This window comes from Pteropus medius, unplaced genomic scaffold (genome assembly GCF_902729225.1).
Source record: "Pteropus medius unplaced genomic scaffold, Ma_sr-lr_union100, whole genome shotgun sequence".
NCBI classification, from domain to species: domain Eukaryota; kingdom Metazoa; phylum Chordata; class Mammalia; order Chiroptera; family Pteropodidae; genus Pteropus; species Pteropus medius.
The window spans coordinates 20,105,095-20,132,467 of record NW_024354502.1 but is presented as its reverse complement, the minus strand read 5'-3'; the positions used below and the strand labels follow the sequence as shown (position 1 = coordinate 20,132,467).

Below are 27,373 nucleotides of genomic sequence, written 5' to 3'. Positions count from 1 at the left end.
ATCCCTGAACTATACACAAAACATTTAGTAATTCAACAGCCAGGTTTCTAGAGTAAATCATTTCTTGCTAGTATCTTTTTGAAGCTGTAACAAACTTGACCTTGAAATCAACACAGTCCCATTGCTGTAAGTAGATGATTCTGATGAGAGTCATTTTTTTTCTTATTTGACATAAGACCTGTAGACAGAGCATCTCTGCTAGCACAGCATTGATTGTTTTCTTTTAATGATAAACTTTATCGTGGACATTTTGCCATCAACATGAAATTGTTCTCATATTTTATACTGCTGAAATCCAGCCTCTTTTATAAGGGCATTGAATACAATCATTTTATAATCTTAATTTAAAACATCATAGAAAGAGCACCAAGAATGCTACTTGGAAAAGTATAATAATTCTTTAATTTGAGTAAAAAAAAGTAAGCATCAAAGTTCTCATTCAAAGACAGTGTTTTTAAATAACAGTGCTACTGGTTCTATCCATGCTCGTTTGAAATGTTGCAAATCAATGAACATATTTCTAGGGGTGTTAAGACTATAGCCTCTGAGTTATAATTGAGATAAATTAAATGATGAGATGATGCCTCAGTAGATGTGCCTCTAGTATAAGCATATTAGACTTTTCAGAAAATCCTCCATGGAGACTCTGGCCAAAATTAGACATATCCAATGCCAGCAAGTTAAATGTATATTCACTCACTGAAAGCTATTGAGAATTTATTGATGCACTCACAACTATTCATTTATCACTGAAGCTAAATATTTTCAAAACACTCATCACCAGAGTACGATAAATGTGATTGGAATTTAGAAACTAATAAAGAAAATTAAAAAAAAAATAAGAACAATATATTCTTGCATTAAATTGAGATACAATTCACATATCATAACATGTATATTCTTTATATATAGTTAAACCATTATTTTATATTCATTAAAATAGTAGCTATATTACATGTGCTGCCTTTTTTTGGTTAAATTTGTAAGATTTAGAAACCTGGTTATACATTTAGGCTTTGATTAACTTCAATGCCAGAGATTTTCTTTGAAATACAAGCTACAAAACGATCCAACTAGTATACAATGATAGAAAATTCAAAATTACTAAATTTGGGAAGGAGATTAACTACAACAAGGCAAATGAACCAATTTTCATTTTATAGTGTTACAGGAATAGAAAAGTAAAAGGCCTCATTAATCAGTTACAAATTATTCATTCAAGATCTGGAGCAAATTTTTAGAGACTATATCTGTGTTTGAATTAAAGTAGATCTACCAATGATAGTTTAGTTTTAAGACTACTATTTTCTTCTCTAGGTAATTATTTCAATTTTTAAGTATAAAAACAGCTTACATGACTTCTTAGCGAAGACCATCCAATGCTGCTCTCTTCACAGCTGAATTTTCAGAGGAAGATCCCGAAAATGCACTTTGCTTTAACAACCAAAAAGCAATTGCATGCACACATGTAAAGATTCCACCCCAACTTCCTTGGCATAGTCCAGATTATTTTTCTCTAAACAGGAAGCTGTTGACAGTTTTCTCTGGTGTTTTCAGAATATACTATTTACAAGAAAAACCCCAACTTTTGTTTCAAAGTATAGTGTTCTTTCCCTCTGTGCTTACCGATGCTAATTACAAACGCTGCAAACAAGATAGAAACCAAATTCCAAACTATTCTGGGCTGATTCAGAATAGGGTAGCAATTGTATTAACAAAAAAAGAAAAAAAGAAAAAAAGAAAAGTTAGCAACATATTGCAAGGCTGTGCTGGAATCTTTAAACCCAAAACAATACCAAAGGGAGGATTCCTGGAATTCGATGAGGAATATTTGTCTCAAGCTGCCAAATCCGTATCTCTAAATAATGTCACATTAGCAAGTGTTGAGCAAGACAGGCGATTATATTTTAACCTATTTCACAGAACATTAATCCAAATTTAACCAAATTCCAAAGACTCCACACAAAATTAGCAACTAGAAGCCACTTCACATTTTTCTCCTGTTCCAACAATTGCTCATGAAGACAAACTTGTAGGAGGTAAGAGAGTGGGGAAAATCCACAATAATCTATAAAACATTTAACTATATATAAAGAAAACTAATTACCTCACACAGAAGAAGTGCAAGATTTAACAGTCCATGCTCTGCCGCCCCTGGGAAGCAGCAGCGGCAGCAGCGGCAGCGGCCAGCATCCACCAGATTCTCACAGGCCTTTGACTGTGTGGACTCAGCCACAGACTCTGCCTCCAGCTGACGTCAAAGTCCCTGTCACATGGCCAGATGAAAGCCAAGAGAGCATTGGTTGTCGTAGCAACCACAGAACAGCTTTGAAATTATTTCAATAGGTCATCTGTCACTGTGGTGTGTATGAGTGTGTGTGAGTGTGACTGTGACTGCGTGTGTATGTGTGTGTGTACACACACCCATAATCATTGCGGACAGCTCCCTCGAGCTCCAAAGTTGTGACTCAAGAGTGCCTACAACTTTCCTCTTTAAGATTTCGATGTCTGTCCCTTACAGTTATTTGAAGGGAAATGCATGCCACTCTGAAGTTTCCATCAATCCCACTATCACCAGCATGAAACATACGTCTCTCTCTCTGCAGAACAGAAGGAAAGAAACTAAAAAGTGCTGGGAGTAGTTTTCTGAGCTAATTAAATCTATTTGTAAGCAAATGGATAAAAACAGACGCCCAAGGAGAGTTGGAAGAAAAGATATTTTAAAAACTATATAAGAATCTGCATCGATATACTGAGCCATGTTAGTGACGGAAAGAAAAACAAGAAAGATGGGGGGCGGGTGGCTCAGAGTCAGATGAGAAAAATCTAATAATCCTGATACCAACTAGGATGGGAAAACCAGATGAGAAGAATGCAGAATCCCTGCACTGTAAAATGTCTATGTAAGAATGATGACCAAAAGAGTTTCAAACCAGCACTACTTTAAAACCACCTGTGAGTACATTTATAACTTTTTTGGGCCTGCACTCCTCAATGCTCTCTCCACACCCCGTTGAGGCTCCACGTGGAGCAGACAGGTGAGTGTCCCGCCAACGTGAAGTTCAGGGGCAGGCGAGAACAGCAGAATAAAAGGACTGTGCTGCACGTTTTCTAATTTCAGCTTTATTTCCTTCAGGACCACCCTATCTTACTTGTAACTCTGTACACATTTATTCCCTAGTTCATTCTCCCTCTTAACTAACAGAAATCCAGTTAAACAAAGTGAAATAAAACCCACAGCTAGGTACTCAGAAAAATATATCCAAAAAACATACTCCTTCAACGGGCAAAGGAGAGAAAAGGCAGGAGAGAAGAGATTACTCTAAAAATCCTAAAGATCTTTTCATGCTAGCATCAGCAGGATTTCTATGCTGGCTGCTTCTCCTTCTCTTCCTCCTCTCTCCCTCCTCCTCCTCCTCCTCCTCCTCCTCCTCCTCCTCCTCCTCCTTTTTAAGAGTAGCTCTGGGGTGCCACAAAATATAAATGGCAGTTATGCCAGCTGGGCAGATTACATTTTTGTCACTCTATAAGAATAAAATTTCTTCAGAGTCGGAAATTGCTTCTTGAAGAATAAGACTAATGTCCAAACTGCTTGGCCACAGAATCTTCCTATTTCATCTTCCTCTTCCTTTACTTCTGTCCCAGCAGAGAGAAAATATATATTTTCATTTGAGAAGTTATCTTCCTGGTGTTACTAGCTGTAGCGCTGCGAAAATAAAACCGAGTTCTAATGCTATAATGAATACTCTCCGTTTGATTTCAGATTAATGACAGCGGTGAGTTTACCTGTTTGCACAAGAACAGTTGAATCCAATGTCTATTTAAATGGGTCAGGATGTCTCACCAGGAGCAGATTTCAGTAACAGCCACAATTCACAAATTTTCAATTTGTTCCAGCTATAGTTCTTATTTTCTGTTCAGAAATGCACATCCTAGTAATGAGGGGAATGGGAAGAGAGGAGAAAAAAACATATTCTCCTAGACTTTCAGGGCCCCATGTTCTCTGAGCTACCTGCTTTATCATCTCTCTGACTCCAAATCCACAGCTGCCTACACATTTCCTCTTCACGGGGATCCAGGATCTAATAGAGCAAAACTACAGTACCACACATTGCCAATAGGTGATGTCCTCTGAAACAAGTTCTCAGTTCTAAAAAATTCCTAAAATTCATGGCTTTAATTAGTTTGAAATTTAGCAAAACTTAACACCTTTTTTGGAATTTTCTATTATTTTTTAAGACTAAGTATATTTTACTATATACTAACTTGGGCTTAAACTCATTAAAATATGAAAAGTAGATGCACGTAATCCTTTTTTCTACAGCACGTTCCAGCCTGCCATCACTTATTTCCTTTTGCAAACTACCTACAAATAGATTCCTCTTACAGCTAAGGAAGTTACTGGTCTCCTTCAGGGTTGAAATCGTGATGATGATGTCTATGGAGCTCAGATTTCTACCAATTTGACTAATTAATCCAAATGTAGTTGAAAATATCACAGAAATACACAGAGGGCCGTTTCCAATCACAGCCCACCACATTGAAGAGAATATGTGTCATTTTGTTTTTTAAATGACAACTCATTTTTTAGGTGAAAATGATTCATTGAATTTAAAATACCCATTCAAAAATACTTCTGCACTAGAATTTTCATTTGCTGTATGAATGTCAAAGCTGCCTATTAGTCTGCCCACGTTCCTGGAAATAACTGGTAAGTGCCACAAAACCAGTCTGACTTGAGTTCACACACCTGAATTAACAGGTGGTTTGGGCCATGAGTAGACAACTATAATCAGCCTTTTATTTGATGTTTCTAGGTAGAAATATTGCTGTCTCCCTGTATTAACATCAGTTGACCTATTTTTTTGAAGACATTGGGTTCAAATCTCATCTGAGCAAGTTACTTAAGTCCTCTGAGCTCTAGAGCCTACCTCCTATGGTTGTTGTGAGGTTTATAAAGTTAATCTATTCTAAAATTCTGATGCACTGCCACAGGGTATTTGGCTCAATGTGTATGTAATTTCTGGTTTATCTGCCTGACTCTGGTAAGTCTACAAAGACCTTCAGAGAGAGGATAGAGTCATTCATCTCTACAACTCCATGGTTAGTACATGGCCTGGAACATAACAAAAGCTGAATAAATGTTGAGGGACTCAACTATTAGGAAATAAATGCTGAGCAATAGAAAGAAAGAGCTCCCTTGTCTTCCCACTAAGAGAGAACAGAGAGTCTCCCTTCAACTCCCAAAAAGTGCAAAAGAAGGAAAAAGAAAAAAAATTTTTTTGGATTTATCACAAAATTTTCTAACAATGGATGAGTCCAAGTCAATTTACCAAGAAAATCAAACTTATCTCTACTAAATCACAAATATTTTTTATGAGTATACCAAGTTATATGCTGATGTATTTTATGGCTATTGCTGTTGATGGTGAATAATCTTTTACATTAACTGACATTAATTGAGCATTTACTATATGTGGAGCATTGTTCTAAGTACTGTAGATATATTGAATCATTTCCTGTAATAACCCTATAAGGAAGGTACTATTCTTTTCCACATTTCACAACTAAAGAAACTTAAGCATAGAAAGATTAAGTCACTCTACCTACCTACCGCCTGGCAGAGCCAGGATCTACACTCAGGAGCTGGGTTCCATACATTTTTGAAAATAATTTACATTTGATATATTTTTGGAAAGAATTAAATTATTTTTTATGTTTTTAAAAATATTTGAGGATTGTTTTTATTTTTAATTTTTTATAAGGGGGAAAAAGTCAACTTATCTTTTCTGCATCTGAGAACTCTAATGATCTTAATATAGCTTAGGCCAAAGGAATAATAATGCAAGAAAAATCTAATCAGGAAGATCTGACTCAGGAAAAATGGGCAAAATAAGATAGTAAAAATATCCTGAATAAAACTGTGCCCAAATTATTATAGTCTTAACTGAAGCAAATATTTGGATTTCACAGGCTTGGGCAACTTCTGTTACTCAGACTATGGAGTTTTATGTGTTTAAACCAATAATAATAATAACTGAGATAACCATAGTAACTGGATTTTTAAAAAAGTAGTTGGAAGGCATCAAAGAGTAGCAAAGGCAGAGAAATCTTTTAAATGCCAAGATCTCAAATAGAAAGAAAATATATTGACGTAAACTCAATGTTCTCCACATTATCTGCTGCTTTTCTCCTCAAATTATTGGATGATTCTTAAGTGATGTAAGGCTTTTGGCATTCTCAAAGACTAGCGAGATAAGAATTGGAGTACGAATGTTCAAAAGCATCCAGGACTTTACAGATAATGATCCTGGTTTAAAAGAAAGAAAGGAATCACAGAAGAGCGATCCCAACACTCTGAACTGTTTTCCCCAGGAAGGATTTGCCAATTCCTCTATGGCGTTATAAAAGAGAACAAGAAGTAAAGCACAAAAATGCAGCAAAGAGGATACAAACATAAAGGCAGAGTTTGGCAGCCTTGTAGTTCCAAGGAGACAAAAACTGGAGTACAGGATCCTTCAAGGAGTTAGAGCTGGTAAACACCTTAGGTTTTCAGGTCTCGTAACTGAGAGGCTATTCCACTGAAGTAATGGAAAACAGGAAATAAACATACCCTCACAAAAACCGTATCCATCTTAGACTTATTATAATACCTAATTGGATCAAGGTAATTTACCCCTATTCTAACTACCTTGCAGAGAAAATTAACCCTCTCTAAAGGAAGATGACATAATCCAGAGCCCCTTTTACTTTTCATACATCACTTCCAATTCAATCCAAAATTATTAATCATGCCAGGAGATATATCTAACTGACCAAAATCTAAGAGAAAATAATAGACAATAGAAATAGATCCATAGGTGATTCATCTTCTGTAGTTATCATATAGGAATTTTAAAATAACTATAATTAGTATATTCAAGGAAATAGATGGTAAGGTGGAGAGTGCCACATGTAAAAAATGAAATCTATAAAAAGGAACATATTAAAATGAAAGAACCAAAAAATACAACTGAAATTAAAAACAAGAATGGGTTGAAAAACAGAGAAGATATAGCAAAAGAGAAAATTAGTGAACTGAAAGATCAACAGACAATATCTAGATTGACGTATAAGGAAAAAAATAGAAAATACAGAAAAGATGTAAGAGACATTTTGGGCATGATGAAAAGGCTAACATATGTATTTTGGAGAAGAGAGAATAGAGAGGTAGGACAGAAGCCATGTTTGAAGAGAATTGGCTGAGAAATTTCCAAAACTTATAAAAGATACTAATCAGAATTAAGAAGCCCTTAACAGGATAACAACAAAGAAAATCACACATAGACACATTATAACTAACCTGCTGAAAACTAAAGACAAATACAAAAATCTTAAAAGCAGGGAGACAAAAAAAAAAAATGTTAACTTTAAAGGAATGACAAAATACTTTTTAACAGTAAACCTCAATGGTAAAAATACAAACTATTCAATTAAAAAATTGGCAGAAGACAGAAAGAGACATTTCCCCCAAAGAATACATACAGATGAAAAATAAACAAAAACATTTTCCAACACCATTTGCATTAGGGGAATGCAAATTAAAACCATAATGAGCTATCACTAACACCTATCAAAATGACTAAAATAAAAATAATCACAACACCAAATGCTGGCAAGCATGCAGAGACACTGAATCCCTCACACATTACAAAATGGTATAGCCACTATAAAAAATAGTTGGACAATTTTTTAAAAAATTAAGCATGCAACTACCATATGACTCAACAGTTGTACTTTTGGGTATTCCAAAAAACAAAGACTTATGCTAACACAAAAACTTGTACATGAATGCTTAGAGCAGTGCTCTTTATAATAGTTAATAACTGGAAACAACTTGAATGTTGTCAATGAGTGAATGGGTAAACAAATTTTAGTACACCCACACAATGAATTACTGTTCACTACTAAAATCGAACAAACTTCTGATGCACACAAAAACCACGTAAATGTCCAGATAATTTTTTTGGAGTGAAAGAGCCAATCTCAAAATGCCACATACTGGATGATTCCATTTATAGAACATTATCGATATGACAAAATTATAGAAATGAAAAACAGATCAGTAGTTGCCAGGGATTAGGGTAGGAGTTAGGAGAGAGGGAAGTGCCTGCGGTTGGAAGAGGGCGACATTAGGGATCCTCATGGTGATGGAAATGTTCTGTGTGTTGACTGTATCCATGTCAATATCCTGGTTGTAATGTTGCACTACAGTTGAGCAAACAAAATGTAAATGGGTTTTCTCTGTGGTGTTTTTAAACTGCATGTGAATCTACATTTACCTCAAAATAAAAGTTTAATTAAAATGTTTTAAATGAAGGTGATATAGGACATTTTCAGTAAAAAAAAAAAAAAAAAATGAGGGAATTTCTTCCAATGGAATTAATCTGAATTTCTAAAGCACTGTTTAGGCAGAAGAAAAGTGATCCCAGATGAAAACACAGAGATTCAGAAAGAGTAAATATATAGATAAATCTAAATGAATACCGATTTTTTGAAATGAGAATGTCTCGTGGAGTTTAAAATATGGGTAGATCCAAAATATAGATCAACATTAGCGTAAAAGATAAGAGAGGATGGATAGAATTAAAGTGTTATTCTTGTATTCTGGTAAAAGTTCTAATTAAAATAGTCTCTAATAAGGTAACAGTGCACAATGTAATCCTTGTAGTATCCACTAAAACAATATCGAAATAATGTATACCTAATAAACTTATAAAGCAGAAAATTAATTTTAAAAATTACTTGATTCCTCAAAAAAGGAAGGAGGAAGAAAGGGGGAAAAAATGACAGACTAAATATGAAGAAATAGTAAGGTTAAAGATTTAGTCTCATATATGTCGATAATTACCATAATATGTAAACTGACTAAATATACCAAAAGGTAAACATTAGATTGTATTAATATGCAAATTCTAACTCTACCACATACAAGAGATACACTTTGAAAATAGGAACACAGAAAGGCTAAAAGTAAAAAGATGGAAAGTGATATATAAACTACCAAGTGAAAGATGGCATAGCAATATTCCTACCAAGAAATAGTACCCGAGAGTCATATAAGCAAGAAATACTACTAGAGATATAGAAGATTTCATAACTCACTTTTTAAAATATGCATGTACCTAATAGCAATAAGAAAAATAGAAATACTTCACAATAATAATATTGATTTAAAATATCTTTCTCAGTAACTTAGAAAACAAATAGCAAAAAAAAAAAAAATAGAGGTATAAAAAATTTCAATGACAAAATAACCAACCCGACTTAATTACCATACAAAGAATGATGATGTAAACAATTGCAAAATAGACATTTTTTTCCTCAAATGTATTTAGCAGTATTGACTACCTGCTGAGTCAATGACTCAACACATTCTAAATAATTGAAATCACAAGTGTACTTGTACACAGTAGAACAAAGATAGAAATTGATATTAAAAAGACAAGATAGAAAAATCTCTAAATGGAAACTAAGCAATAGATGTCTAAATAATCCATAGATTAAAAAGATTTATGCACTGCAACTTAGAAATATTTGAATCAACAACAAAAATATAATGTGTCAAAATCTATATGCACCTAGAGCACTATTTAATGGAAATGTACATATACGTTAAAACAAACAAATAAATGGTGAGGTTCTGCTTTTCACATGGCACTTTGAGAAGCTCCATGGACCTGTTCCCCCAGTGAAACAAGCATAACTGATGAAATATATTTCAAAATATTATATAAAGTCTCTGAAAATCACCCTAGGGTATACAGCCAAATGAAGAAACATATATTCGAGAAAAAAATACTAAAATTTGATAAGAACATTGAGAGTCTGTGGCACCAGAGTCATGACCCACTTCCTCCCCAACACCTCAACTCAGTTGGATGGAAGCTTCATTTAGGGAAGTTTTGACCAATAAGATTGGGCTCCTTCTTCTTTCAGCTGTCAATCAAGAGCTACAATATCACATGGGGAAAGGCAAGCCCTCAGCCTTTCTCCAGCTCTGGTGTTAAATTCCTGGTGAGTGCAGCTGCCAGGAGAAAGAAAGTACTATCTTATTTAAGGCACAATTTATTATATGTCAAACCTATTCCAAACTGTCAAAGTTTCCACCATCAAAAAAATTTGGGAACTTCGTGCAAGTGAAATATCACATGTTAAACAAGTTTATAGAATTTCATAAAATTCCCAGGAATCCCTATAGTAGAAAACAGAACACAATGCATTCTCAAGCATTGCAAAAGAAACACTAGAAAACAGCTCTTCACATCTCCAAGTAATTTAATTAGTAACATTAATTAATATTTGGCAATATTTATGCAAAGACATTGAGGAGTCGCATGGGTTTAAGATAAAGAAAAAGGAGAAAAGAGACAACAAAATCACTCACGGAATAAAGATGGCCTCTCTTTTCACAGCGTTTGCTTCTCATAGATTGAATGAGCGGAATAAATTCTTTTCTCAAAGAGAGAGTTTCTCACATGAAACGAAGAATTTTGTTTTGTAGGAAAATGGTACATGAATCATCTCTTTATGTTTAATTTCTCATACAAAGAAAAGTTGCAAAATGTCATTTTTCCAATAAGCAGCATCCAGTACAATCAGAGCAAATATCGTAATAGGATCTTTGTCTGCTTTTTTTAAAAAATTGTTTTAGAACTGTAACCGTCTCTTTGGTGTCAGACTAACACTTGCACATTTATAAACCTGACTTTTACCAATCATCAAGAGTTCTATTTCTTCCTACTGCCAAGGGATAAAGAAATAGGTTTGAAAAGTGTGAGGAATCTAGATGCTTTCCTTGTGGTGCCTGCGTTGAAAGTGTAACTCCTATAAACAAGAAGAGAGAACCAATCCCGAAATTCATCTCCAGCCCAAAGTCATACATTCTGTTGAGTTTTTGTGTGAAATGTCAGCATTAAGGAGTCTTGCTGTGTTACAAAAGAAAAGGTATTAACTTTGGAGTTGGGTATGCTCAGATTTAAATGTGGGCTCCCCACACATGACTTTTCCTCTCTGTGACTTTGGACAATTTACTCAACCTCTCTGAGACTTGATTCTATTTCCTGTGAAATAGAAATACTAATAACTATTTTGGAGGGGGGTTATTAAGAGTGATGCTCAGATTTAGTTGTGCATCTGGTACAGTTAAAGACAGAGCCAAGCTTCACAATTCAGAAGAATAATTAAGAAGTATGCTAATTAGGGTCCAGTTGACCCTAAGTTAATGCTTTCTAAAAAATGACTTTATTTAAATGTGATTTCCTATTTTCACTGAATTCTTTAGCAAGTAGATTATCATAGTTCTTACTATCAGAACTACAAATTTATATTTTTCATAGCCTATATTTCCATTTAATAGCATTTCGTGGCAGTTAAAACCACAGCATATAATTATATTTAGCTTATTAAATTATTTATTCTTTTTTTTAAAAAAGGGAAGTGGGACATTAGCTTATTAGTTTGCTAATATTAGCTTCTCTTCTAAAAAAATCTATCCCTAAAAAAGCCCACACCACATGCTCTAAGTTTTGCAAGTGGCTAGCTATTTTTTTAATGCAAAAACTTCCCATAGTAACCCTTACACAGATTTATATAAAACAAATGCTTTAACACTCTGAAAGATGTACTTTTTGCCTTAATAAAATCAAATGTATATAAATCCTAATGTAGCAAAGATAATTCATTAGGACATTAAAAGCACAACTCCTTCCTCTGGTGAATATAAGATGCAATTTAATTACAGAAAAATGATCTATTACAACTTTTCAGAAAGACATTTGACTAAAGGAGGCAGCCATCTCCCTGATGACTGATAGAATACTGATTTCAGTTGTTGTGTTTTGGCAAAATGATAAGCAGATTAATGCTCTCCTTCCCTACCAGCCCCTCCTTCTGAAATGTCCCTGTTCTAATCCCAGGAAACTGAATTTATCTTACATGTCAAAGGTGAATTAAGGTTGCCAATCAGCTGATCTTAAAGTGAGGATCTGGTGAGCCCAATGTAATCATGAGAGTTCTTAAAAGTCAAAGAAGGAGGCAGAAAGATAAAAATGCCAGCATGAAAAGGTCTTGGTTCAACATCGCTGGGTTGGAGATGGAGATGAGTCAAGGATGCGGGCAGTTTCTAGAAGCTGAAAGAGCAAAGGAAATCGCTATGGATGGAATGTTTGTGTCCCCCTAAATTGCATATGTTGAGAACGTAACCCCCAATGTGATGGTATTAAGAGGTAGGGCTTTGGGAGGTGCTTAGGTCAGTGGATGGAGCCTTATGAATGGGATTAGTGCCCCTACAGAAGATGCTCCAGAGAGCTAACTTGGCCCTTACACCATGTGAGGATACATCAAGAAGTCTGTGCCCTGGCAGAAGGCCCTCACCCGACTGTGCTGTCACCCTGATCTCAGAATTCCAGCCTCCAGAGTTGTGAGAAATAAGTTTCTGTTGTTTACAAGCCACCCAATTTATAGTATGTTTGTTACAGCAGCCTGAGCAGACTATGACAGAAGTGGATCCTCTCCCCGAGCCTACAGAAGGGGACACAGCCCTGCCTAATACACCTTGAGACCCATCCAGAATTCTGAACTCCAGACCTGTTAGATAATAAATTTGTGTTGTTTTAAGCCACTAAGATTGGGATAATTTGTTACAACGGCAATAGGAGACTAATATAGTCGACGATTATGTGCTGTGCACATCTTCTAAGTAAAACTTTACAGAGGAAATACAGACGAATGCAGCTTCCAGAAGCTAGCAGGATAGACAATGGAAGAAAGCAAATATCCCAAGAGAAGCCCAGCAAAGTGCTACGGAGCCTCAGGGGAGGGACATGTCCCTCCCAGCTGGGAGCAAACCCACTATTACAAAACCATTGCGAGTCTTCACAGCAGGCCTCCCAAAAGGCAAAGGGTTGCCGTGGTTGACCTTTGGCAGTTCTATTAAGTCCTCTGATTCTGGAATCTCTATCTACAAAAAGACTTCAGTTGCAATAACAGTATTTTCAAGAACTGGCCTGAATATGCCTCAAGCCAGAGAACATGCTAAACGGCAAAGAAAAAAGAAACCAAGGGACCATATGGCCCTCTTGCTATCATTTACAATTAAGATCTGACCCAGCATTGCAGGAAAGGGTGTGTTCTCAGACTGGCCGGAATGAGATGGTTCATATCCAAAGGTATCCTCAGATCTGTCCTGTCAGACCTGCCTTGAAGCTATTTTAATTTCCTGAACCTTATCTGTGGAAAGCCACATTTCACATATTGGTATCAATCAAAGAACCACAATGTAATTACTCTCTGAAGAGGCAGCGGGAACATGCAAAGGGCGGTGGGCGGAGACTCGGGAGATGTATGAATCCCTGCCTCTCACCACACCCACCAAAACATTCTGTGAGTCAAGCTCATCACCAACGCTCTTCGGGCCTTGAATTTTTTTTTTTTTTTACATGTAAAGTGAGATGTTCAATTATTGAGTTTCCCATAATGTAAAATTGTCCATGTCCTCAGAAATCAGCCATGAGATCAGCAATCTCACCAAAAACAAATGAGAGCCCACAGTGCCTGGACCACTCGTGCCAGGGCTGGGCGGGGCTCAGAAAAATTTCCAGAGCAACAAGACTTGACACTGGCCTTTTCGCCAAGAAAATTTTTATAAGGAATTTCACCATGAAATACTCAATTGCCAGTAAAGAGAGTCGAAACAGAAATGGGAGTAGAAAAGCAGTGGGAGGGTTTGGTTACTTTCATCAAAAGAGGAGAATCATGAAGTCAAGATGAAAGGAAGATTTCTGACCCATCCAGTTGGGAGTGAGTAACAATGGAGGCTTCTGAAAAAATGATGAGGGGCTTGGAGACCTACAGCCTGCGTCCCCAGTTATAGTCTCAGCCCTCCAGAGCCTCTCCAGTTCCTATAGTTACTCCTTAGATTCTATGAGCCGCCTCAATATTGTATCAATAACTCCTCTTTTTGCCAGCTGGAGTGGGTTTTCCATCATTTGAAAGCAAATGAGCTCTAATACAAACATAATCAGCACATCTTTGTGCTTCACTAAATTAGTGTCATTGATTCCTCAAAACTAGAAAAGATCTTAGAGATTATCTAGCTCAGTTGGCTCATTTATTTATTCAGTCACTCATTCACTTAAAAATCTTCAGTGAGTGCTTCCTGTGTATGTCAGGCACTGTGCGAGGCTGGGAAGTAGAGCAGTGAATAAGAAAGACACAGAGCTTCGCTTCAAGGAGTTTATAGTTATTAAAGAATTACAACATTCAATAAATAATGAGTGACATAGAAGGAGTGCTACCTGTTACCAGCCCAGGGGAATCTAATTTGGTCCGAGATTTTTTAGAAAAGCTCCCTGTGGACATGACCCCTGAGTGAAGAAGAAAGAGGAGTTAGGAGATGTGTTGAGCAGAGAAAACAGTGGGTTAACACCTGAGAGATGGGAGGCAGCATGGCACGTGAGAGAAGTTGGAAAAGAGGCCAGGACTGGAGAATCCTAAGAAAGCTAAGTGGCACATGATGAGCGAGGCGATCGCAAGGCAGCTTATGCGGGGGGCTTTGTAAACCAGCGTAATAAGGTAATCAAGCCACTTTGCTCAGGGACATGCAGCTGGTAGGTGGCAGATTGGACTTGCACTCCTCTGAGCTCTGTATAAAGACCAATTAACAATTTAAGAATAATGTTCTCAAAAAAAATTTTTTTTCTGATTCTAAAGATAACACGTGCCGATTATAGAGCAAACATAACTTCTTTGACACAAAGACCACTATTCAATGGCCCCCAGGCGCTTGGTGAGCACCTTGCGTGATGTGTAGCATCACTTGATCACCCTCAGCAAATCCATTCTCCCCAGACACTAGCCAATTAGAATTCCTTTAATCATAGGATTTGTCCAGATCAAGCTATAGAAAAGTCTCAGGATTAGGGTTCATAGTGAAAATCTGTTCACTGCACAAAGGACCTCATATCCTTCTCCAAGTCGGCTGCTTCTTTGTTTTCATGGCATAAAACTGCACATCCCCTGGTCTCTTCCTGGCTTGATCTTCAGAAAGCTTCTAACCATTTCAAAATCAGAAGATGATGTTTTTATCTTTCAACCACAGAAGCCAGTTAGGATATCACCGCCTCTCTCTGCATCACCAGCAGCTCCAGTTCCTTGGTCAAACCCGATGTGAGCACTTCTGATAAAGATACGTGTGCCAGCACAGAGCCCCGTTCTTCCTGGGAAGGCACTCTGCAAGGCTAACAGAACCAACTGTTCCCTTCTAGTTAGCGTGGCTAGTAGGCAAGTTCTGAGAAGCCCGGGGAGCAGATAAAGCATTTGATTAAGATGCCATCCTCTTCACAGTTAATTGGCAGATCGTTTTGAGAGTTCATGCCTTAGAATTTGTCCTCTCTGGATTGTTGTTTTCTTTTCCTGCCACCCACATTAAAAGAAAGGTCTCTTTTGCCTGTGCTCGAGGTTCCCAAGCCTAATAATAACCATGGTTTCAGCCTCTTGTCTTGTGTTTCTGACAGCATAAGTAATGGAAGCGCACGAAATAAAACATAGCTATGCCAGCTTTTACTTCTTTAGCCAATCAAAAAAAAAAAAGGAAAGAGACTGAATCAATAGAAAGATGCATTTTACTGTCTAGCTGCCAAGAGGGCCTTGCCGGCAAAGAGGATTTCAGAATAATAACCCTAAAGAGAGGAGATTCGGAGCGTCCCATTCACTGCGCAGGAGGCCTGAAAGACGCATTGTTTCCGACAGGTCAGGTGGAAGACCCCTCCAGTGAATGCAGCATTCTGAGGAGACGCTAAGCCATCTATTTCTTTAAAGCCCCTCTGACACCAGAAATTTCAAACATGATTTGGTTCTCAGTGATCAATACTATATCCTCACAGGTGTGGGATAATCGGCCATCTAAGAACAGCAGTTTCTCCAAGAACAGCTGCAGAAAGGATAAAGATACAATTGGTCCCTTTAAAGTCTGGACGGTGGGCTCCCCTGGCTTAATGTTTGCATTCTGAGCGCTGTGGCAGGGTTGCAAAATCAGGCTTTCCAGCTGCTGGAAAGGGGCGGGGTTCTGATACAAAGACTTTGCCCTGGGAGGCGTCTGAACTTGGAAATGTATCCTTTAAAATGACAACATATAAAACATTATAAAGTGAAATGCTCCAAAATAAAATATTCACCCATTCCCTTATCCTGCACAAGATCTCTCCCCATTTTTTTTTCTCATATTCTCTTCTCATCTTCAATTTGATAAAGAAAAAAACAAACAGTTACAATAATAATGTTTAGGTATGATTCTTTTTTGGCTTGTTTTGTACTTGGCATTGTGCTGAGTGCTTCTTGTGAATTATCTCATTTGATCTTCACAGTAGCCCCATGAGGTAAGTAACATCATTAGAGACACGAGAAAACTGAGTTTTGGAAGAGAAACTGTCACTTGTCTGAGATGCCTGACTTAATTTGTGGAGTTAGCTCATGCAAGAGCTGGCACTCAAATCAAAAGCCAAAGATTTTAAAAGTCAAAGATTTTCTTTCTTTTTTTTTTTTTTTCACTCAGTGTAGGCTAATGAATACCTTCTACAAGCCTTCAAAGCCTCCATATTGATCCGTTTCTGTTGCTATACCAATTCTAATGAACTGCCATGCCCTGGTAGATTTAACCATGCTCCCTCTGATTGTTGCAGGGTTCAGTTGCTTCTAGACCTTCCCTATTATAAATAGCAATATATAAACATCTTCATACATTTACTTTTTTTCTTTGAGTTGTTTCCTTGGGAAAAAGGCTCATGAGAGTTATTACTAAGCCATAACTGTGAAAATAGTGCCAGTTGATACTACTTCTCTTCAGATCTTTAAATGAGCTGTAACTTCTTCTACTGTCACCAGCAAGAACTGGATGTACTATTTCTCCATGGGGGTGTCAGCACGGCATCAGATATATGTGTGGATATACATATTTATAATAATAACAACCACATATATTATTTATTTATTGTTCTTAGTTTAATAAGTGCCAGATAAGAACTTGTCATCACTTGGATTTTTATTTCTTGATCTACTGGAGAGATTGAACAATTTTTCATATATTTGTTTGCCATGTGTATTTCTTGGTCTGTAAATTATATTTAGGACCTCCGCTCCCTTATTCATTGAGATCCAGATTTCAAACCTCACCAGATATAGCTTTGCGCAGTTCCAACACTGGTATCTTTCTCTCCCCATTGTCCAATCTACACCGTGAGAGGAGGACATCAGCTCTATATTAATCTCCACCTAAACCCTTTCCCACCCCATGAGTTTGAGGCAGTGCCAGACCATCTTTCACACTTGTTGTTACTCATGTACATCAGTATTTATTCTTTAAAGAATTTAGAGTCTTAAAGAAGGAATGACTTCATTTGCAGTTACTTCATTTGCATTGTTCTCATGCATCTCATGAGTCAAGCCTAGGGACATAAGAAGCACAGTGTCCTTTTCACCAAGTAAAGAGGGAACCCCTGTCCCAACTGTGAACCCACCACACTGAGGGAAGAACCCGATGACTTGGATGCTGTTCCAAGAGAAGTTTAGAAAATGAGGCTGAGCCCTTATCACCTCATAAACCTGTGGATGAAATGATGCCAAAATCCACCTCTCCTCCCAATTTCTTGCTTTTGTCAAACTCTCTTTACTGTCTAGACCATTTTGAATTAGGTTATTTGTTACTAGCAATCAGAAGCACTCTAACTTATATAGAATGATCCCCTTTATAAGTAGAAGGGTAAATATTTTGATTTATATTTTATTATCAAGAGGGACTTCAAGTATGAAGCTGAGTTGGTTGTCAGGAAGATGACAACCACCATCCATCTGCTGACCTCCAGGAATTTTGCACACAGATCATTGTAATCCTGCTTTAATGAAAAGATAGCATCAAAATATAAGATGCTTTTGAAGTATTAAGAAGTTAGGGATTACTTAGCTTTAGCATTTTAAAACGAGGGACTTTGCTTATTTTGTTCACTCTGTATTCATAGCATTGAACAATACCTGGAACATGGTAAGTACTCAAATGTATTTGTTCAATGAATGAATAAATGAATGAATAGGTGAATAAATGAATGAAAAAATTTTTTTAGTGTAAAGACTCCCCCCAAAAGGGAAAGATGTATAATCTGAATTTAGAGAACTGACTCAGTGTGGTTTCTTCAACTTGAACTAGGGTTTAGGAATGTGATGAATAAAGGAAAACCAGTTATTATCAGTTTAGAATTTTCCGAAAATTGATATCCAGTTTCTACAGTTTTTGCCAAAGTAACAAGTGCCCTGGTAAAGAAGGAATCTCTGCTGAAGAATGGGATAGGTTTTAAAGGCATTCTGGTGTCATTATGCATAAAAAGGCTAATTTCGAATTAGCTTTTCCGAGTTAAACCAAAGCTACAAATGTCAGGATATGCTGACCCTTGACTCTCGACCCTCAACTTCTCCAAAACAATACACATGAAAATAAGCAGCTAGTATTTGAGTGATCAGCATTGGTACCAGTCGTCTAGTTTATAGCAGGAAGTGGCAAATAGCAACTGCAAAAGCAACAGGGAAACAGGACTGAATGGGGACACTTTTATCATCAAGTGTATAAAAAACTAATGGTAAGTAAAGCTGCATGTGAAATTCCGAAGAATAGCTCTGCAGCGGAAGTGAACACCCTGAATACTATGTGTGCCAGTACGTGCACACACACATACACATACACGTGATTTGATTTACCCATTATTATCCTCTACTATGTTTATGTCCCCTCAAAATTCATATGTTGAAATTCTAACGCCCAGTGTGATGGTGTTAGGAAGTGGGATCTATGGGACGTGAATAAGTCATGAGGGCAGAGTCTCCATGAATGGGATAGAGCTCTGATAAAAGAGGCCCCAGCTAACTCCCTCACCCCTTCCACCACGTAAGGACGAAGCAAGAGGGTGATCCATGAACCAGGAAGTGGGCCCTCACGAGACACCGAATATGTCAGCACCTTGATCTTGGACTTCTCAGGCTCTGGACTGTGAGACATAAACTCTGTTGCTTATAAGCCACCCAGTATGGAGTTCTCTTACAGCAGCCCACATGGACAAAGACAGCTACATTTGCACGTGAAAACTCAGATTATTTCAAATTCAACTGGTTGCTTTTTTTCCTCCATAAAGCTTCCAGATATGCAACATACAAGTTTTAGTGTGCTATAAGAAGATTCAAGCAAAGAGCGCTAGAAATTCAAGACAGGTCCCTCTGTGCACTGGAGTGTCCTTCCTTTCTTTGACTTCAAAGTAGTGTCACAGTAGAAAAAGATATTCGGCAGCCTATTCATAAATCCTATTCTTCCCAAATCCACACCCAGGTATCTCTTGGGTTGCAAGTAAAAAATTGCAATTTTCCAGGATGTGAAGCCACCACATACCGGCTGGGAAGTGTTAGTCAGCGTCCCTGTCCTGGCTCTGGAAATGAAGAGCTGCGAAGACTTCTGTGAGACACCAATTTCTGAGAGGAAAAAGTAATCCTTATTTCATAAAGTTGCTATGAATGTTAAATGAGAAATATTTGTGTATCACCAAGCATCTTTATAAAAGCACAAGTCCATGTCAGTTCACTTCCTTCAAAACTTTCTAAAGAAACAAATTATAAAAGATAAACAAGAGAATAGATGGCTTGATTTTTTTTTTTTTCAGTCATAGTCCATCCTTAAACATCAGAAAAATGGAAGCTACTTAAAATAAAAAAAAATATCATGGAAAATGAAAAGAAAGCCATGTAAACATTTATTTATTCATGAAGTTGGAAGGGGGCTGTGACATACTGTGTTATTCCACATCAGGTTCATCTAGAACACATTTTGCCTCTGTGTGAAGGAGAGAAATAAGATGGTCATTTGTTTGTTTTGCGGTCAATTCCATTTCTTCCCTTCTATGCGTAGCTCTGTTTTGCAGGGAGCTGGACCCTGCAAGCTGCCTTCTCCAGAATCCTGCCAACTAACCTCCAGTGAGATCCACGCAGTGGGAGGCACTGGCACGTGTGTGGCAGGTGGGAGGAAGAGAGAAGCGTTGATTCTTCCTCTGTGTCCGGCTGCACGTCCAGCAATCCCGCGGTGGCAGCGAGTTCTGGCAGTGGTGGCAGCAGGCAGGTCAGGACTCCAGTGGTGCTGGCTCTTAGGGCAGTGGCAGCAGCAGCCTCGAGCAGCTGTGGGCTCCAGTGGCCTTCGCAGTTCCAGCAATAGCATCAGGAGGTTCAGAAGCAGATGCAGACTCCACAGTCCCAGTGAGTGCACGACTCAGCACTGGGCGCCTCTGTCCTCTGGTTCCTCCAGCAGTAGCTCTGATCTCTGAATGATCCCACCTTTCTTTTCTTTTCTTTTCTTTTTTTTTTGTTGTTGTTCCTTCAGCCTTTACTTGAGAATCAGTCCCCTGTTTTGAACCTTATTTGCCGTACCTAACATGTTAACATATTTTGTTTTCCTGATTCAACCTTTAGGGATATAATTAGTCAAAAAAATAAGAGAGAGAGAGAGAGAGAGAGAGAGAGAGAGAGAGAGAGAGTCCCTTTTTGATGACCAGAATCATATTCAACCCATTAAAAGCCCATAAAATGCAGTCTAATTGCTTTAACAAGCTTTGTGAGGATATAAAAATGTCCTTTAATATTTTGTGCTTATATAGAGTTCAAAAGTTTTCTGATGACAAATGGTATCTCCTTATAGAATGCCAGAATAGTTTTGGCAAGTAGTTACAGTTTTAGGAAATTAAAAATATAGTCAACATGCAGAATGTGAAAAAAATTTTTTTTTCCTGCTGTTAGACATGAAATTTCCTACTTAATCAGAAGAGAAGACAAAGAGAAACCTTAGAACCTGCTAAAAACTAGGTCCTAGAACTTCTGTTTAAAAGGCTGACATTCTAAGAGGCAAACAGGAAAGACAAGAAGGAGCCTTCAATGGGCTTCCTTTAAGCCTAAGTTTCCATGTACAAGGCCCCTCTACTTCTGACTATCACTCTATTCAACGTGCTGAGTTTGGCCTGCCTTAGAATTTCACAGAGCTCTTTAGGACAAAGGTATTAAAACAGTATTTTGGGCCACTCCTGGCAAGACTCTGAGCAAAGAAAAATGTAGAAAACCATCATTCTCCAGGTTTCTTAAAGCTAACAAACAGCATGGGAAAAATCATTTCTAGAAAGAGGGATGGAGCCATTGGAATATTTACAAGTCTGAAGTATTCTCAAAATACTAGAAAAATCAAGACTGTTCCCAGAATGTGCTGTTCTTTAACTGGGGTTTAAGATCAGACTGCGGGAAAGCTCTAGAGGGAAGCCATGAAATTGTCCGAGTATGGTGGAAGATGACAACCCACTGGCTGTGCCAGTGAAGCAGTTACATAGGGCAGTGCCAATTGAGTCAAATGAGAAAAAAAATTCTGGAAAGATCCTTCTGTTTGCTTTCCAGAGTCCTAGGAAGAAAATTAAATGTAGCAGCTTACTTATTGATTTACATGGGGGCAGTTTGCCTTGTAAATTTTCATTTGACAGTTGATCAAAAGGAAACAATGTAAATCCTACAATTATCCTGAACAAAATGTCATTTAATTGTCACAGAATTTCTATATCCAGTTAATTCTTTCTTTATTCTGATCTCAAAGAATAAGGGAAGAAAAAAAAATACCTTCTGTAAGTAGAGCACAGAACCTATGCTCTATTCTAACTGTCATCTTGGCCCATTTCCAACCTCGACGTAGAAGCTGGAGTGTGTTATTATTACTGGCAGGGTTTGTTATCGCTCAGCGCCAACCTCCCTATCTACTGAGCCCTCTCAGTTTCCACTGGCCTTTTGTACCACAGTCCTGATGGAACCCAAAGCTGTGTCCATAAACAAAACATTATTACTGCTGTTCTCACAGGGTGACAACAGCTTCCCAATTACAAATAAATCCACCATTCTGGCATGCAAATATGCACAGACTCAGCTTTCCCTTAATAACTGACTATAGATTTATCTGCTTACTTTATATCATCCGTACTTTTTCTCTTTTTGGCAGAACCTCTGCTCTGACCACCTCTTCAGACAATGAGCTCATTAAATGCACTTCTCCCTGTGAATTTTGTTCAATAGTGAGTCCAGCTGAAAAGGGCAGAGCATAGAATGGCTATTATTTGCCCAGCACTATGACAGTCATTTACATTAACTCTTTCACTTCATCCTGATATGAATGCCGTGAGTCCAAAGTATTACTTTCCTCTTATAGGAGATAAAACTGAAGGCAGTCAAACTGTGACCTCAATGGAAAAGGTTGAATGAGATGAACCCAGATCTGTTTGCCTTGAAAATCTCCGCTTTTGAGAGTGTGCCACACTATGACAGTCAGACTGGGCGCAGACCATTTTCATTCTGTACAAAGTAATAAATCACATGACACCAAAGAGAAATCTGGATGTTCTTATCCACTAGAGTGCTTATTCAGTGAACTTTGTTTCTGAAATGTGATCGAGAATGTTTTCCATGCGACAATCTCCAGTACGCAGGACAGTATGCCAGAGATCACTGTCTAGAGGGCTTGTCCTTGAGGATCTACCAGTCAAGTTCATCCACCTAGGAGCAGCCTGAGAGCTTAAGAAAGTATGAGATAATCTTTAAGGACAGAGTAGGGCAGCCTCAACTAAAGGGTCCTCGAGCAGTCTCATTGGATCTGGGCTATCTTAGAATGTGGAGAAATTGAGATAGACAATCTTTAGGACATGTGTTTCTATCACCCCTAAAATAGCTCAAGAAAGAGGCCTTTAAGGGTCAACTAACTGGCCCACATCATGCTTGGGCCTCCAGGCTAATTCAGACTCCCAGGAACCTCTGGAACTAAGTGGCAAGAAATCCTTTGGCAAGATAACGTGCCAAGTCATTAATTTTGATCCTGTCCTCTCTGCACTTTTCCACCTATGTTAAGAGACAACAGTCAGGCTCTGAGTCTCCTTGACTCTCACTAAGTTCCCTTGACTTAGAGCATGAGTCTGCAAACTTTTTCTATAACAGGCCAGATAGTAAATGTTTTAGGCTTTGCAGATCTCTGTTCCAAATATTTAACTCTGTTATAATAAAAAGAAAGAAAGAAAGAAAGAAAGAAAGAAAGAAAGAAAGAAAGAAAGAAAGAAAGAAAGAAAGAAAGAAAGAAAGAAAGAAAGAAAGAAAGAAAGAAAGAAAAAGAAAAAGAAAAAGAAAAAGAAAAACCAACCAGCCCTGGATAATAAATAAATGAATGGGCATGGCCATGCTTCAATAAAACTTTATTTAAAAAAAACAACAAGAGGCAGACTGAATTTGGCAATGAGTCATAGTTTTCTGACTCCCTATTTAGAAGATTTAGATGTCAAGGTCGAAAAATGTTAACTGTCTCCCTTATGGCTTTTGTTTCCAGAAATTAAATCTCATTGAAGATTCTCAGAGGAGGAGTGAGTTGAGGGCCTTTGGAAAGCACAGAAAAGCATTGAGTCACAATAGTAAAATATTGTCAAGGTTCAAGGGGTTTCTTAAATGCTGGGACCAGCCCCCAGCATTCAAACTAAACAGGAAAATAGCAGGATCTCAGAGAGGAATGCCTTTATGGTGCACCTAACAAGGCCGGACCTTCAGAAGTAGGGAGTTCATCTTTGGTAATAAGTTCCTCATCTAAAGGTGGCTAAGAACCACTCCAGGAGACTTAGGGACTTCAGTCATGAGCATTTCAGCTAAGACAACTTCTCCATCCCAGTGTTATGCTCTGCAAAAGGTTTCCAGGATTTTCCCATGATTCTCAGGTTGGAGGGTTATGAAGTATCAGGATGAGGAAAGCTCAAGTATAACCGAGATCGAAGTCATATTTAATTAGATTTTTTCATCAAGTATGGTGTAAAATCATCTGCTACACACCCAGTATAGCAAGTTACTCCAAATAGAAGCCTGCTCTTCTTAATTATTTCGACAGGGGTGGGGTGGGGCGATGGGGAGTGGGGGTGGGAGAGATGGCTATGCGCATAGGCGCTCTGAAATCTTTGGATAGATTGAATTTTAAATGTAACGTAAGTAAAATCATAAGGAAATATGACTCAGCAGTATAATATTGTTTTAGCAACTATTTACTATTTATAAAAATGTTAATGAGGAAACAAATTTATTCATAGCTGAATTTAGGAGAGTCTTAGTTTAACAATTGAGCAGGTATCAGGATAACCCAATCCAAAGGGTATTATCATCTTGCCTCAGCTTTAAAATCATACTCGTACATGAAGTCATTGCTGAAATATTCAGGGAAATTTAGAGACACGCAATTTAATTGCTCTTTTGAAGGATAAATAACTGTCCAAGAAATAGATTAAAGCTTAGTTCACTATTCTATTATGTATTAGTTTCCCGTGGCTGTTGTAACAATATTGCCACAAACTTGGAAGCTTAGAACAACAGAAATTTATTCTCTTACAGTTTTGGAGAATAGAAGACTGAAATAAGTATTTTGGGGCCAAAATTAAGATGTTGGCAGGGCCATGCTCCTTCCAAAAGCTCTAGGGGAGATTCTGTTCTTTGCCTCTTCCAGCTTCTAGTGGCTATCAGCATTCCTTGGCTTAATAGCCGCATTACTAAAATCTCTGCCTCTGTGTTACACTGCCTTCTCTTCTTCTGTCTGTGTCGAATTTACCTCCGACTTTTTCTTATAAGGAAACTTGTGATTGCATTTAGGATCTACCCAGATATTCTAGGATAATATCCCTATCTCAAGATTCTTAATCACATCTGCAAAGACCCTTTTCCATACAGTAATATTTACAGGTTCCAAGGATAAGCACCTGACATTTTTAGGAGCCAATATTCAATTTACTGTAACAATCCAAAAGAACAAGTCCCTGAACAAAGAGTATTTAAGATGATGGCTTCTGCTTTGTTTCTGCGAGTATGTGAAATTGTGACCTCTACCCACCCTCCACCTGCCCCCCACCCCCGCACACACCACAAAGGCTGGAGACTTCCCAAAGATATAGATAGATCATATCCATAAGTCATCACCACATCGCAGCACTTCGAGGACCCATGTCACATTCTGTGGGAAAGGAACATCCAGGAATTGTGCAATACAGTGGTTCCAAGTATTACATCAGATTGAAACCGCTGTTGTCTGACCCTAACACCCAGAATCGTGCTGAGAAAGGAAGAGTTTTCTTAAAAACAAACAGCCGCTATGACCAAGAAGACTCTATTTCCCCAAAGATTCTCTTTCATAATAACCCACAATCGACCGCTTATATTTCCTTTAATTTTAAAATAAATTACCTTTTCTACTTAACTACCCCTTATCCACAACTTGAGCCAATTAGCTCTATATACCCCTCAAATCCCCAAGGCACTGTGGTAGGTACTAGAACATACTGTGCAGGTGGAGGAGACAAAAAAAATAAAATAAAATAAAATAGGTAGATGATTTCAGTTTAACAGGGTGGTTGAGAATCCAGCCACCTCTCATCACCTCCACTCTGGTCCAACGTCTCCTAACAGGTCTCCACTTCCGCACTTGCCCCACGCCCTGGACTGACTGCGGTCCCCTCCTCCAAGCTGATTTGTTGAAACTCACCCTCTAATGTAATGGCGTTAGGAGGCAAGGGTTTGGGGAAGTAATTAGGATTAGACGAGGTCATGAGGGTGGACCCCTCATAATGGGGTTAGTGCCCTAATAAGAGTCAGGAGAGAGCTTGCTCCCGCTCTGTGCTCTGTGCCGTGTGAAGATAAGAGAAATGGGCAGTCTGCAGCCTGGAAAAGTGTCTTCCACAGAACTCGACCAGTGGGCACTCTGGACTCGGACTTCCAGTCCCCAGAACTGTGAGAAATAAATTTCTGTAGTTTATAAGCCATCCAGACTATGGTTATTTGTTATAGCAGCCTGAACAGATTAAGACACCCCCATGCCCCACCCCCTGTTCAGTCTGGTCTCTATAACACAGCCAAAGCAATCCTGTTAAAACATAAGTCAGACCAGTCATGTCCTCTGCACAGAAATCTCCAGGGACTTTCCATCCCACTGAGACTAAAAGCCAAAATTTTTGCAAGGTCCCTAAGGCTCTCCACAGTCTGTGACTGCACACCCTCCCCTGCCCTTGACCTCAGCCGCTCCCTCTTCCCCTCACTCATTCTGCTCCAACTAAAACCTGAAGCACAATCCTTCCTCAGGGCTTTTGTCCTTACTGTTCCTTCTGCTCAGAAAACTTTCCTCAGTATCTGCAGGACTCACCCTCTCACCTCCTTTGGGTCTTTACTCAAACACTGTATTTTCAGTGATACTTTCTCTGCTTATTGAATTAAAAATTGCAATGTGTTATCTGGCATGACCTGATTTTCTACTCTCTTTTTTTCCTCCCATAACACTTATTATAGATCTTATAGATTTAACTTATTATAGATCTTATTCGTTTTCTTAAATGATCTGTTTCCCCTCCTTAGAACGTAAATTTCATGAGATCTGGGATTACTGATGGTTTTGCTCATTGTTTTGTATATACCCACCATCTAGTAAGTGAGCAATAAGTATTTGTTGAACAGATGGATAGTTGGATGAAGAGATGGATGGATGGATGGATAGGTGGAAGAGTGGATGGATGGATATGTACACAGAATTGTATAGGAGGGCACGCAGGAAGAAGGCACTTAATGTAACCTGACATGATGGGCTTTAGAAAGGTGAATTGCTCTATTCATCTGTTCACACTCTTCATGGGTCAATTACATAATGAATATATCTCCTTTCCACTTTCATTCTTCATGACAGTTTTACAGTGCTTCTTTTTAAAAAAAAAAACAAACTATTTTCTAGGTAGCACAATTATCATCACAGGAATGATTGTATTTGAGTCTCATCTTTTTATACAGAAAAATGAATAACTCATCTTGAATTCAACAATTCCTTTAATTTGTTGACAATGGAAAACGTACAAAGAACCTCTATGTATTCCAAAAGATTTACAGGGTCACTACACTGTTATAAAGACTGCTCTATTTTAAAGGTCTTGTTTTTATAAAGTTACCCATATGGATGACATCCTGCAATATTTTGTGCACTTCTGGCATTGTTATACAAGCTTTGTTATATTGCTTTGTTGTATAAGCTTTCTGTGTATGATTTGGGGAATGACTTTCATCTGGCCCTACCTCTGTTCAGTGGCCATATCTACCTACATTTTCATAAGACATTTTCAAATTAAAAAAGTAATTTAATCATTGAAGGTATATCATTTCCAGTACATTTTCCCAGATGTGGTACATGCATGTGTGCACATGCACAAATTTAAAGTAGTTCTTTAGGTTCTAAATTATTGAAACA

General features: G+C 37.9%; 1 protein-coding gene across 4 annotated transcripts in view; it reads right to left on the bottom strand.

Moving 5' to 3' along the window:
- The window catches only part of NCALD (neurocalcin delta), a 256,643-nt gene that overhangs the window by 73,073 nt on the left and 156,197 nt on the right, over nt 1-27,373 (bottom strand). Inside the window, exon 1 of one of the 4 annotated variants that reach the window (XM_039853803.1) lies at nt 2,108-2,253. The exons of 2 other annotated variants lie outside the window; for them this stretch is intronic. The gene's annotated coding sequence lies outside the window, so the exon portion shown is untranslated. Of the gene's footprint in view, nt 1-1,354; nt 1,573-2,107; nt 2,254-27,373 lie in introns of those variants that run through there. One more of the 4 variants, XM_039853808.1, reaches the window with a different exon arrangement.